Genomic DNA, 15072 nt, shown 5'->3' on the forward strand with positions numbered 1-15072 from the left:
AAGCTACTAATAAATTATTTCATTTCCCAGTGTAAAAGAAGGTGTTTTTTTCCCCCATTAGAAATTAAAAAAAAAAAAAATTATACATTCTATTGCCCCAAGATCACATTCTTTAAAACACAGAAAATCAATAAAAACAGGATTTTACTGAAAATTAATTCTGTCTCAATCAACTTTGCTTTTGAAGAAGTCCTCGTTTTGATACAGAACTGACTTTTGACCTAAAACCTGCTCAAAAGCACACAATGTTATCTCATCCATTCTTTTGCGTCAAAGAAACTGAGAATTATACTCAGAAAGGACAATGAAGAGTTAAAAATATGCACCATTTCCTGAGAAAAAGTGTAGAACTTCTTTAGAGAACGCTATTGATGATTCATACTAGTAGAACTTGCTGCTAAATAAACTCTGACCTTGATACTCAAGAGACCCACTTAGAACATCCTGCAAGACAATGATATATTTCTCCACACTAACCTTTGTGAGTAGTCTGCCTCTTCAGCTCCTTGAAACAAGCTAGTTCCAATTAAAGAGGAGAAGTGGAACTGTTTCATACATTTGTTTTAGTGACAGGATACGCAGGGGTTATGATGTCATAGTGCCAAGAATATTGGCCAGGAAAAGCTGGGTATGGGCTTTCTTCAAATTTCAGGTATGTATTATTGCAACACTGCAGAAAATATTTCCTTCTTTATGAAAAAAACTGAGGGAGGGAGAGGGGAAGAAAATGGCATAGAAGCTAAAGCTTAGACCTGAAAGGAGGCAGTTGCATCCACATTCCTGACCAGTGCTCACTGTGCAGAAACAGGGACGTTATTTCACTTTTCCACAGTTCAGCTTCTCAACTGCAATGTGGAGAGAATAATACAAACTTTCTCCAACTTCCAGCTTGTTAGGTCTTACCTTCTGCATGAGGCACTCACATACAACACAATTTGGGTTTATCCTGCCAAAGGGGTAACTCCCAGTAAAGGAGCAGTCAACAGAGAAGACCACCACGAGATGGCAGAGTCTTCAAGGACAACTATCTCAATGAGAGAACTGAAGTCCCTTCTGCTAAAGGCAAGACAGACACTGGGGAGAACGAGAACAGAAAAAGACCAGGAGGTTTTGGATGTTCAATCCTCCGTCTCAGCCTCTGAAGCAGAGTGAATCAAAATTTTGAAGATGAGTCTGCAGCACGCTGGAGGAAAAGACTCCACACTGCTCCTCGGCTGGCCATGCTATGCTGTTCTAGTGGTATTCTTTCCCACACAATATCAAAGCTTCATGTCCAAACAGCAGTACAACTAGAAATCATTACCTGTGAATCTAGGGGCTGAGGACTGAACAATTTAATTGACTCATCCATGTCTTTCTGTTGTAAACACTGTCCACCATGGAACATGTATCCAGAAAGTGCCTGAGAACCCCACTAAACGTGTCACGGAACACTTGACAGCACCAAAACAAACTAATGACTTTCCCAGCATTCTTTGTACAGACCTTCAGTACAAAACACCAAAAGCCATAACATAGACAACATCCCTAAAAAACAGAGCAGGAAAGGTGCAAGGTGGCACCTATATCCTATGTCACTTTTCCTTTGCAATTGGAAAATGAGTCTATAAAAGTCTTATTAGATGTATTTAAGATCTTCTGTGCCTTGTGTGTTTCTGGGGCAATCACATAAGAGAGACAAGCCTTGTAATGGAGAAAAAAGTGAAGACTTCTACAGGCATTTCTTAATCCCTGGATCTGTGTAGCAGGGCAAAAAGTGGAGGTATTGACTTTGCACTCTCAGCTGAAAACTCCACCTCTGATGAATAGAAACTCCATCCTTTCAGTAAGAAGCTCCTGAGGAACCAAGCTGTGAAACATGGCTTTTATCCTAAACCTTCAGGCAGTCTAGGCTAAAGATGCGAAGAGCAGCCGTGATGGACTTGCTCAGTATTGAGCAGGAAGCCCAGACAGCAAGTAGAGGACAGATGCAATGTACTCATGGAAATGAACAGCTAAGAAAGTGTGCCATGGCACAGTTTGCTCGAGGAGCTGAAACACAGAGGGAGACAGGAACAAGAGGAGAAGTGACAGTGATGGAAGCAGATGGGATGTAGGGGATGTTTCATAAGGTAGCATGAGAGAGGCATTAGCATGTTTGAAAGCAAAGGGAAAAGACAGTGACTGATGCACAGAAGCAGTGAAGGGATCTAGGAAACAACATGGCTAGTGAGGAGAGGGAACAAGTAGAGTCGAGGGATTCGCTTTCATTCTGATGTATGCTGAAAGGAAGTCTCAAAACATTTAGTTTTTCCTATGAGGGAAACTCTATTCTCCAATCACATCCAAAAGGCAAAGCAAGCCTGGTGAGAAGTCAGTTCTGAACTTCCCCAGTGTGCAAGGAGATTTGCTTCAGGTTCACTTCTGTTTGTTTTAAAAGCCTGAGTGGCGTCTAGCTACGCCTATGACTATCAAATAATGATGACAGAAATAAAACCATAAATGAAAGAAAGAAAAATCCCTTGCGTCATGGCATTTCCTTTACGAGTCATTGTTGCCTGCAAATGAGGACTTCTTGCCATGTTCTCGATTTAGAGCAAGTCATTAGCATTTCCGGTCCTTGCCTCAGTGCAAACTGAAACAAGAAAAAACTCAGCTCTGGGAAGGAGTGATGAAGTTAACTGACAACTTTTCTCCAGTTACCTTGCTATTTAAGATCAGTCCTGCTTGCTATTAAAAATGAACAAGAATTTCAGGTATTTGGGATGAATTCCATGGTAACTCTATTTGTTCAAGGAAGTGAAACTCTCTTTCTCCTGCAAACATTCAGTGATGAAAAAGACTAAAAAGTATTTATTGCTTGTTTTACATATAGAAATGCAGTATGCATAAACAATAATAAGCAGTAAATAAAAATTTCTTCCTGGCTCCCACCTTAATTCCATAGAAAAAGTAACTTTAGCTGGTTGAATGCTAGATCTCTCTCCTCCACCTTACAAGTTTTGTGCTTGTTAAAGATACTGCAGGTAGTTTCGTTATTAAATGAAGTTGGTAAATGAAGCTTCAACTGGTAGTTTCTGTAGAAGAGGAATGGTGCCACTGACCTATTTGAACCCAAAGGCTGTTATTATAGACACTAATTGTTGTAGGCTGTTCTCTCCTACTTTCCAGGTCTGCTGCTGCCATTCTCAGAAGATTCAAATTAATTCACCTGATTTGTCCCTAGCCCTTCTCAGAACAGAATTTTATACATTGCTGATGGTTTAAAAGCTGTTGCTGCAGGTTTCTACAGTGACTTTTATATCTTTAAAAGAAAATCTGCACTTGAGGAGGAGTACATATAATGCACAGAAACTTATTATTAAGTATAGGCTTTTGGGTTATCTTCCACATACTTAAAGGGGTCATGCGTTTTCCATTTCGCTTCAGCAGAGGCTTCAAATCTTACAAGCTCAGGGGTTTTGCACTCATATGGATTAAAGGGAACAGACATTCTTATGTTTCAAATCTAGAACCAAGTCAAAGACCAAAGACATTTCTAGCTCTTAGCAAGCCACGTCCTGTTGAAACTCCATGTTCAGTTTAAGATGCAATGTTACAAGGTGCTCTTTTTTCAATAGGGCATACATTATGTTTCTATTTTCATAATACCTTGCTACTTCTAGTATGTATCATCTTATATTATTTGGTCCATGAAAGTTAATAGGAGCTCCTCCCACTTTGGAAAAGATGCAGTGAAATCAGAAAATTACCTACTTTTAAAGTAAAAATGCAATGGCAAATGTTTTATGTGCCGCCCAAACAGTTTAATAGGAAAATGAAGAAGAAAGGAGAAACTTGCTATTACAAAAGTCAGTGTGACATAAGAAAGGATATGTACAAAGAAAAAAGCAAAAAACTTTGGGAAAGTGAAAACTGAATTATTGTTGTCACTATGCAGAAAAATCTATATTACAGCCAGATCTGATGAGAAAATAGAAGACCTTTCCAAAAGAAATGTTAATTTTAAAATCTTTTAGGAGGAAACAAAAAAATACACAAATGCCGGTTTCCCATGGAATAGGGTTTTCCAACAATCCCGTCAGAAAAACCTGGGAATTAGTTGGGTCTGAGGCTCCAAGCTGGCTGTCTTACAATATAGTACTGAAAGAAACTAGCTGCCTCTGTCCTTTCTGCAGTTGCTCATGTGACAGGTCTCATCTGATAAGGCAGAGAAGGGAGCATAGAGATGAGATCTGTGTTCCAGCACAGATTCCCAGCAACAATGAGATTTTGTGGGTGAGAAATTTCCTATGGGAAAATAATTCCCTGAGAAAACATCAAGAGTATGCCTAACGAGTATGGGGGAAAGGTTGAAAATGCATGTCCTTTAGAAGAATTTCAACTACGTTGCAGGCGGGCTTTCGAAACCATAGGCCTGACCTGTATTAAAACCAAAACATCTAACCAATTGCATCACCTTGGTACAGTGATGAAAACATACACCACCACACATACACAAATATATTTCAGATTAAATAAATGCTAAAAAATAGTACAAATTGTTCTGAACTTCAGCCTTAACTCCACCTCCAAATTAAAGAGCTCTGTAGGCCAGAAACTTTGAGACATGGACTACATTCATATTTTCAGAAAGATGCCACAGAGCAGCGTTAGCTGCATCCAGACCAGCTGGTTCCAAAGCTTCCAAAGTAGCTGCCTTATATTGCTACTGCAGTTTGCAGTGCATTTGGCTAAGGTACAAACATCTCAAGAGCAACTTTAACATATACCCACAATACTCTATTCTCCTCAGCTGCCTAATGTAAGAAATTAGTATTAAATAAAGGTTGGATGCATTCATACAATATAAAGTGGGTAAAAGATAATCATTCCAGTGTCAAAAAGTGGAGCCAAAACTATCTTTCAGGTCACATCTGTGTGTTTACACAAAGCAAGCAAGTTTGCTAATACAAACCCTACAGGCTGCAGAAGTAAAAATGATTTCAGATAATCGGTAAGATACAAAGAAAATACTACTTCGACAAAAACAGAATTACAGCATCCTTCCCAAAAGGACCTGCACAAAGCAGCAGATCTGAGAGCCATTGTGATACCATGGAAATATTTTAAAGACGAGATTTTTCTCACATCCTTCCACTGATATAACAGGAAGCATTCCAATAGGTAATCTATCACTTCACAATAAAAATGTAACACCTTTGAGGCAGTGCATATCTTAGTATCTTCTATTTTTAGGAATACAACAGAGTGCTGGACCTCTTAGAGAGTTAATTTAATACAACATAAAAACGATTACACTCACAACAAGAAGAATATATAGAGATGAAATAATGAGGCACGATGCAGTGAATTACAGACATTATATTAATAGTGTTGACATTACTGGTGGTAATACTGTAACATGCAATTCACAACGTCATGCCCTAGTTTATTTCAACAGAGAAGTGAGTCTAATAAAAGCAAATCAGCTCTCACTGGACCTGAAAGTATTTTTCATTTCCCAAAGGAGCGCTCCAATCCTTCGAATTTTCTCTTTAAGGGTGGATCAACATTGTTATTAGGAAAGCTGGCCAAACCAGTGTTGACAGCTGAGGAAATGTTAGGGGGCTGGGGTTGGGAGGCAAAGATATTTGGTGGGTTTCTGTTTCTTTTTTAAATTTTGTTTCAGCCCGAGCTGAACACAAACGTCTCCCTTCCTCTCAGAAAAACAAGATGCCCCCATCAGCTTCAGTTCCATGTGTGCACACAGGCTGGACTGAGAATTTGTGCCCCAGCTGTATCAACTCCACAGAGGTCTGATGCCATCTCTCAAAGCTGCCTACCCTTCACGCAGGGACCCTGAAGTCCTGGATACAGAACTAAACAGCTCAAAAGAAGGTGGCTTTCTTTTCCTTGTACATCTACTTTCAGTCTAAGCTATAAAACACAGAGGTGGCATGGCCAACAATGACAAACAAGAACATTTGCCTGCAATCTCAGAGGGTTTTGAAGTGGCTTTGTAGAAAAAGGTCAGTCCCTAGTGATATTGGTTTTACATCCCTACTAACGAGGCCATAGATATGCGTTTGGTAATTTTTGTCCCAGAAGGGCAGCAGAATCTCATGGAGACTAGTTTTCACTGCAGCTGGAGCTTTACAGTCTCTGGGAGTGCTCAACTGGATACATGCCCTTCTTTTATAAATCTCTTTCCTTTTGGGCCATGGTCTCAAAAACAGTGACATGAAAGATATGAAAGATATGTAACGATGGAAACGCATGGTTTATTGGTACTCTCTGTAATAAGAGACAGAACAAGGACAAAGAGGAGGACAATAACTTGGTGATGAGCAAACCTACATTTGGAGAAAAGGCAGAGTACGGTACTCTTAATTGCCCTGCTCCTCTGGAGAGCCGATACAGGGGCAACACAACACAGTGCAACGCATCTACTCTGCTTGCTGGAATGAAGGCCAGAAACATGAAGCCTCATCTAAGCACCTCAAGAGTAAGAGAAAGGGAATTTTCTGATCAATACACAAGCAAAAAGCTTTGGTGAGGAGTCAGGTGACACAAGGGACAGCCACAAGAGTCTTATATGTGCATGCATGGCCTTACTTACTCTACGGACCGAGCTGGTAACCATCTATCCTCCTTTCCAAAGAGGATTGTATAGATGATTCAGCGACTCTGAACTAAGTGGTGAGTTTCTGACCCCCAGGCTCAGGAACTTTGATCTTCAGCTTTTAAGGCACAGCTGCTCTGCGCCTTACTGGCATGCCTCATCCTCCACACAAACTGTTTTCCTAAACAGAATACATTCTAGGAGTCCATCCCTGGCCATTCATGTAAGGTCATGGATGCCTTTAAGCAAGAAGCCACAGGACCCTCAGCAGATGTTCCTTCAGTAGTCAAGTATGGTTCTACTCTTCTATCACACCAGAACAGTATCAATATTAAATTAAGTCATGAAGTTCACGTAGAAGGACCAAACTTGTGACGACTATTCTTCTTAGAGAACATACTCTAAGTTCAAATAGTTGTTCCTCAGGGAACAATAAGAATTACAGTAATCCTCATGTTTGTTTTTTTTTTTAAAAAGAGTCACTTTTTTTCACAGAAGCTGGTGAGTAGGAGAAAATTGCTGCACTGACTAGAACACAGATGGGGGAAAAAAGAAGGAAAAAAGTACACCTAGAAAAAGGAAAGAAAGTTTGAAGCTGATGCAGCACGGTCTGGTGGACTTCCTTTGTCAAGCACATTGTCTTGTTTTTCCTGGCTAAAAACATTTATTTTTATTCATTACAGAAAGAACAGAGAAGACTCCATAATTATTCATTAGATACAAACATAGAATAAATTGATCTTTGCACATCATACCACTTCAGACTTTAAATACACAGAGGCATGTGATTAAATCAATATTCTCAAAGGAGACAACACTCTCTAATAGCTGGCTTTAATAATCATAATTTTGCAACCCACTGTGCTTTGAACACAGGAATGAATTTGTCATGGCAAAGCCAAGTTCTCACAGGAATAAGGTAGGCATTAGTATATCATAGCCTTTTTTCAGCTGTGGAAACTGAGGCCGAGGGATTACTGGTAGCATTTGCAAAAGGAGGAGGCACTTAAATACCACGATACCCCCGGCTTTCGGTCTACTCCTTCAAGAATAAATGCCTAACTCATTTCTGAAACAGGACACAAAATCATTTAATGGCCCAATTTCTGCAAGGATGTTTGAAATCCCTCAAGATATAGGTAGTTATCTGGAAGGTAAGTAACAGTTTCCTTAGCTGTCTAGTACTATCAGGAACGCTATTGGCTTCCCTATGCTTACCTTTAAATGCATACCTGACTTTTGAGACTGGGTTTGCCCATGTTTCTGAGAACATTACTTTTTCTCTGTCTCATCTGCACTGCAAGACATCTTGCACAGGCAGCCCTGGCCCCCCAGAGTTTAGGTATCTGCTGGAGATTGCTGTTGCTCCTCTTGGTCAGGTTTTCTATTGCCAATGCAAAGAGATATGTACAGCCTAAGAGCTGAATTCCTTTCTCCCCCACAAGTTCTTGTCCCTTCCTCTTGACTCTAAAGACATCTTTGGTGAGTAAACAGCTAAAAGAAACACATTAACTCCACACCTAGCAACAGGAACAAATCCCAGCTGTTTGCAGTATTCAAGGTTTGAAAGAGAAGAAGACAAGGAAGATGTCTTGCTCAAGGTTAAAGAGCAATTCAGTATAACAGTCAAGACTACAACAGGGGACTGTAATTCTCAGGTGATGATCTACACCAGCACACCATGCCTCTCAAATATCCGTAGTAGCAGAGCAGGAATGACTGTAAGTTCCCCTTCTCTAGCAGTGCCTTGCCCTGTACTGATCAGGGATCAGCCCTTCTCGATATCCTAATGATAACATCTACATACATATAAGGACTTCTTGCTCCCCAAATATTTTGTGAGGGAAACACACCCTGCGTGAGCAGCAGCCAAATCCTGAAGGTATGTGGTTACCAAACAGGAACATGTCAGAGATGCCTGTCCTCACTGACTGAGATCTTCTCAGGGCAATCAAAAGGAACACATGTCTAGGCAAGATGTCATATTACTAGGGTCACAGCCGTCGCTGAGAGAGGTCTTGCTATGCACCTCTCTCAATTAACCAACAAATTCCCTCTTAGGGTCATCTGAAGTAGGAGCGCTGCCTCTGAACTGAAACTGAATTTATCTCCCTTTCATTTTTTGTTACTTATCTCCACTTGAATTATGCATTCCAGTCTGGAACTGCACTCGGGGAGGCTAATCTCCTACTGGTTTCATTGCTAGGCCGCTCAGACCCTATCTCCGGTTTTAATAACTATCAGCATGTGACATTTGTGGATCAGAATGTAAATAGATTTAATGATAATGATACCAGAGCAGGTAGATGCAACCAACAATTCCAGGACAGAAATAGCAGTACCAGAAAATTTATCTGAAATTTTCCTTAAAGCCAACAAAAAGATGAACAATAAAAGTCATAAAAGGCTGAAAAGATTCTCACAGAATCATAGAATCATTAAGGTTGGAAAAGACCTCTAAGATCATCGGGTCCAACCGTCAACCCAACACACCATGCCCACTACACCATGTCCCTAAGAGCCTCATCTACACATCTTTTAAATACTTCCAGGGATGGTGACTCAACCACTTCCCTGGGCAGCCTGTTCCAAGGCCTGACCACTCTTTCAGTAAAGAAATTTTTCCTAATGTCCAATCTAAACCTCCCTTGGCACAACTTGAGGCCGTTTCCTCTCGTCCTATCGCTAGTTACTTGGCAGAAGAGACCAACACCCACCTCGCTACAACCTCCTTTCAGGTAGTTGTAGAGTGCGATGAGGTCTCCCCTCAGCCTCCTCTTCTCCAGACTAAACAGTCCCAGTTCCCTCAGCCGCTCCTCATAAGACTTGTGCTCCAGGCCCTTCACCAGCTTCATTGCCCTTCTCTGGACACGCTCCAGCACCTCCATGTCCTTCTTGTAGTGAAGGGCCCAAAACTGAACACAGTATTCGAGGTGCGGCCTCACCAGTGCCGAGTACAGTGGCATCTAAAACTGACCATCTTTACTACACACCACAGTGTAAAAAAACCTGCACCATCTTCCACAGAGAAACATATTAGTGGCAGAACATAACCCAAGAAATAGTTACATCTAGGAAGATTTTTATTATAACACAGGAAATCAAACATTTTTTTTTCTTGCTCTGTCCTTTAACCCTGAGCTCTGTCAGACACCAGAGCTGCATTTTTGCAATGCAGTTAACTCAGGAGAATATTGGATTAGGATACACAGGACCCCAGCTCTCTTCTCAGCTTTGGTCCCAGCATAACGCTTGCCTTGAGGTTGCATACTTTCTTCGTCTCTTGTTTCTCTAGTATAGCCCCCCACATTATTAAAAGATAAGCAGGGGGTTTCCAGGGGGTACTATGATCAAGTACAGCAACAGGTTACCACAGACAAAATTTTTTAAGTATCATGGAGACACAACACCGGAAAAATAATAGGAAGTCACTTGTAGCTGCATCCACAGAGTAAGCACTTGGCTCTCTAGGGTTTGGTCCTGTGCTTGACAAGATGTGCCCAACGAGGCAGCAGTAGGAGACACACAGAGGCAAATGTCTACATTAAACTGCACTTTCTAAAGTACCGGCACCATGACTAAGGTTTTAAGGGCAACTTCCTTTGTAAATGCTGACATTGGTATGGTCCTGCTGAGACTCAGTACATGTTGAAATTACAACAAGGAGGACATGCCAGCCACTTCAGAATTCAGGCATAAATACCAGTGACATTACTATGAGCTGATAATTTAATTGTATTGCTCAATAATTAACCCCAGCTTTCTGAGTTCACAGGTTCTTGGACAGGGTGTCTTTCTCCCCAGATATGAGCATTTGGAGAATTAGATGTGAAGCAGGGGTCAGCTGTGCCAAAAAGTGGGGGAGCCATGAGGAGTATCTTAGGGGAATATCTGCCCTGTGCAATTGAAACCAAACAATTTAGCTGCATGAGGAGAGGTTGGTGTTTGCAAGCAAGCAGTAGCAGGCAAGAATAAGCAGTAGAATCACATTTTCAAGAAGACTGAATTATCAGTCATAAAACATAACCTCTAAAATATCTATCTTGTAAATCCAGTTTGATCCTGCATATATTTGATTTTGTGATCCTTAATAGTGCAGATAAGTTTCCAATACATCCTAAAACTATATATGTATTCCCTGGCTTTACAGCTGAAATTGTTTGAGATGTTCTGGTGTCTGGTAGTAAATGAAAGCAGCAAATGTTCTGTAATCTCTGCAGCAGTAAAAGATCTCACTGAAGGAACCTGCTGCTATGTCATGGACATTTACAATAATCACATTTAGGAAGGGAATGTGACACCACTTGTTCGATGTGATTGAGCTATTGCAGAGACTCGTGCTAGCTAATTAATCACCAGGATTGCTGAAGGGGAAGAATCCTTTCCAGACAGATTTATAGGCATAGCTGGAATAAGCCTGAGAACTTTTTGTGCTTTCCCTGTGTGTGTGCAGAAAGGAGTCAATTGTGAGGCTGGCACTTGCGTTGGTGATCAGCAGCGGGCTAACAGTGAAACACTATTCTGCTGGAGCTGGAAAGCCTACCCTAACCTTGAATAAATAAAACCCGTCTGTGAATTTCCTCTGCAAAAGCTGAAATCAAGATGGAAAAATCATAACAAGTATCAGGCTCTGAGGTATAGTGACAGCTAGAATAACTTGTTCAGTATTTAAAATATTTTAAAATTCACTGCTATTTTTAAAGATGCTGATTTTTTTGTTCTCCTTAAACAATATGAAAAGAAATATGTGGATTGCCAGCTTCCTATCATTAATGTAGATGAGATCTTCTTTTGTTATCAATACAATTAGCTGTGATGAGTACCTTCCAAAAATCTTTCAAAGCACTTTTCAGGTCTTAAGGCCCTGATCCTATAAAGCTGTATTCACATGCATAATGGTAAGCTTACAAACCGTGCTTCTGCATCCAGCAGGAACACTGATAATCCAGTTTCCATCACACCCCTCTAGGGTAAATATACCCCTCTCTTTTTCAGAAGACTGGAACTCCGGTAGGTACGGGTTTTGCACTGCAAAAGCTGAGTGTACTTTCATCAATGCAGTAATAACAAAGCAGGGAAAGCACTGTATCAAAGAGGAAAAGAGAAAGAAAGCTTTATAGAAAAGGTAAACACCCAAGCAACAAGAATGACATAAGCTCATATCTTTGCTCAGCAAGCTGTGTATAGACCTACAGCCTTCAAGCAGGCTAGACTGGTTGGAACTTGTTCCAGCATCTTACAAAGTCAGAAGGAAGTCCTCCTATTGAATTTAGCGGACAGCAGATTAGACTTAACAGTTAGTTGACTAATTATTCCATACTCAGAGAGATGCCTAGTACAGCTGAGTCACTGGATCAAAACAACCGCCAAAACTAGTAAGTATTGATAGAGATGCAAAACAGTAGACGGAATGCCAAAGCTTTCTGATTAGGGTTCTGACAGAAATGTCTTTATCATGATCTTAGGGAAACAATTCTGATTAGACCAGCTACACACACAGGTTCTCTGCCTCTCAGTCATCCTCCTCCTTGGCTGTTGCCGCATTCATGGACTTCCTCTGAACTTCCCTTCTGGCAGTTCTACTTTCAGGCCACAGCATTTTCATTTATTTCTTAGATCAAAATTTCCCATGACATCCCAAACTGGACCATTTCTCTTTCCAGACGCTCACTACCACTTTAAAACAGTCTGTACAGATTTTGATTAAGGAAATAAGATGACTGATTTTCAAGAAACATGACAGCATTTTCTCAAAAAGGCTGAACCTGCCTTGAGGCACAGCGATTGTAATTTCTTGATTAAACAGCAGCACAAGTATCTCAGGGTTTATATTCTTTTGTTGGATTTTAAATACACTACCAAATTGGAAATGGGGGGTGGGGGGTGGGTGTCCTTATTCTGTTGCTTCTTCCTCTTTCTTTCCCTTCCCTGACTCCTCACCTTCCAACACACGAGTATTTTGTACAATTCTCCAAGTAAGGACTGTGAACACAGGTTTGCTCATAAAGGCTCCAGGTAGAAATCAACATGCCAAAAGGTATATTTACCTGAAGGCTAATTCCAGGAAGCATTCTGCCTCAGGGAAGCAGTCAAGCATCTGCCTGTCCCAAAAGACATTAGTATATGCTCCAGTGACTTTCTTTTACACTGAGGTTTGAAGGATATAATCTAGAAAGATTCTCCTGCCCATATCTAAGTAACTTTCTTAACTGCCAAAAGATATTTGCTATTTCAGTATGTATTCCCATCCATAGCAGGTTGAGTTAGATTCTTTTTGAAGAATTCTTCTTTCTTTTTCCTCCAAAGAAACACAGACTTCCTATATCCAGGCACATTCACACACTGATATGGCCACTCAAGTGGAAAGACGTTATTCAAGTTATTGATCTAACTCAGGATCTCCTAATCCCACATGAATCAATCCCTTCATCAGCTACCAGAAACTGGGGGGAGAGGGAGGGGGAGGTGCTCCTTCATTTCAATCACAGACTCCTCTCTGGGTACAAAGGGATTATTTTGCACCAGAGTTAGCTGCAATGGAAGATACCACACAGGATTGAATCCTTGAACCATCTATATGCAAGAATTGAATACTTGGGAAGATTTTGTGTTCTAGCTCCTTAATCCTACTCCAGCAAAAGGTACCTATTTTAAGGATGATCCACTTTTTGGGAGGAAGAGGAGGACTATCTGTGTTGCAATGCACAGACAAGAAGACTGATGTAATGGAGCATTCTATTCGGCTTCCATCAAAAAACTGTGACATAAGAAAGCACATCTCGCCAAGAATAATCTGTGACATTTTTTTAAAATGCATTTGAGAATGGTTAGAATCACATTTCTGAGCCTCCTACCAGTGGCAGCTATCAGGATGAAATAGCATCAGTGATATGAACAGCATGACAGCATTATGTAACAGATTATGAAGCCGTTTTAAACCTGCTTTGATACAGCATTAACAATCAGCGGGAAAAACTTTGTTTAATATTTCAACAACATGTTTAAAAGTTAATCACTTTCATTCCTCTGATGGTGCAAAAGCCTAAGCAGTACAGAGACAGAAAAAGAAGAGGGAGACATTTCGAGTCTTTTGCCTGCAATGTAGGGCTATCACAGAAACCTTGTTAAAAAACACCCTTGCCCTCTGACAAGATGGCCAGCATCAGCAGAGACCTGACTTGCAGCTATTTCCAATGCATTTCTTTATGGGCACATGTTGCTTTCCCTTTCATTCTCATGACTTGAAAATGGAGTTTTGGGTATAGGCAAAGTGAAGCAATTTTATAAAGCCCAAATGGGGACAGAGAACCCATCTCTAGGCTCTGACATCTTCTGGGTCTCGGGCCCAACCATGGACAAAATTGATTTCCTCCAGAATCTGCAGCTCTCAAGTGAGAAGGGCTTATTCTCCTACCTCAGGAAAAACCTCAGAACAGTAACAGGGTGAGGACTAATATTAATATTCGCTACTCCCTGGGGAAGACGGGATGAGAAAATGTACCCCTTGAAACATGTCGGGGACAAATCAGCCAGGTCCCTGCTTAGAGTCTGCGATACTGTAAATCAGCCTGGATGAAAATGAGAAGACCATGCTCTTTCACCACAGACACACTGTCACTACAGGGCAAATATTTAATTCACTTATGATGTTATAAAATCCTCCAAATACCCTCTGCATTTCTTTTAACTCGAGGAATGCTTCCCGTTCCCAACCATTCTTTCTGTTTTCCAGGTGTTCTGTATTTTCAAAATGAAAGCACAGAAATCCTCTGAAAATGCAGACAGACTTCTAGAGGAGTAATGAAGCTCAAATGGAAGCTATGAGTCATGGCAATGCTCCACATCGTTTCCTACAAATGCCAGATACAATGAGAACAGTTCATTCTGGCCTTAGTATCTGTGGCCTCATCCAATGTATGAATGATGGTGAAGAGTATCCCCACAGTATCTTTCAGTGAACGAACTTGTTTTCCCATCATCTCTTTGGACTGATCCCCTAATTCTAGAGGGTAAGTACATATTCTCCCAGTATTTTAGCCATATAAAAGACAGTGTCTATTTCAACATGGTGCCAGAGATTTTAAAGCACCCTGATAAACTGTATCACAACTTAAACCATTAGAGTTGGCTTCCTATCCAGCATTTCATAACAAAATGAGAGTAACATACAGATTAACAGTTGGGATTTTTCTGCTATTGTGTGTGAGTAATAATCAAACAATGAACCTACTCCATCAATAAAGGAAATTCTAACACTGTCAGGACATATATTATCATCTCAGGATTCAAAGGATCTTTCAGGTCTGTTCGAAAAATTTAATATATCTGAAAAATTGTTTCTCTCCTTGGCATAAATCTGGCAAAGTAAATTAGTGTGAAGTGCACAGAATTTGTTTCATTGAAGTTGCCACCGGAATTGTGACGACTAGAAAGGAGAACTACCTACTATAGAAAAGGTCACAGGTCTGAGAGTCTAGATCCTGGTGGGG

This window comes from Calonectris borealis, chromosome 4 (genome assembly GCF_964195595.1).
Source record: "Calonectris borealis chromosome 4, bCalBor7.hap1.2, whole genome shotgun sequence".
Taxonomy (NCBI): Eukaryota; Metazoa; Chordata; class Aves; order Procellariiformes; family Procellariidae; genus Calonectris; species Calonectris borealis.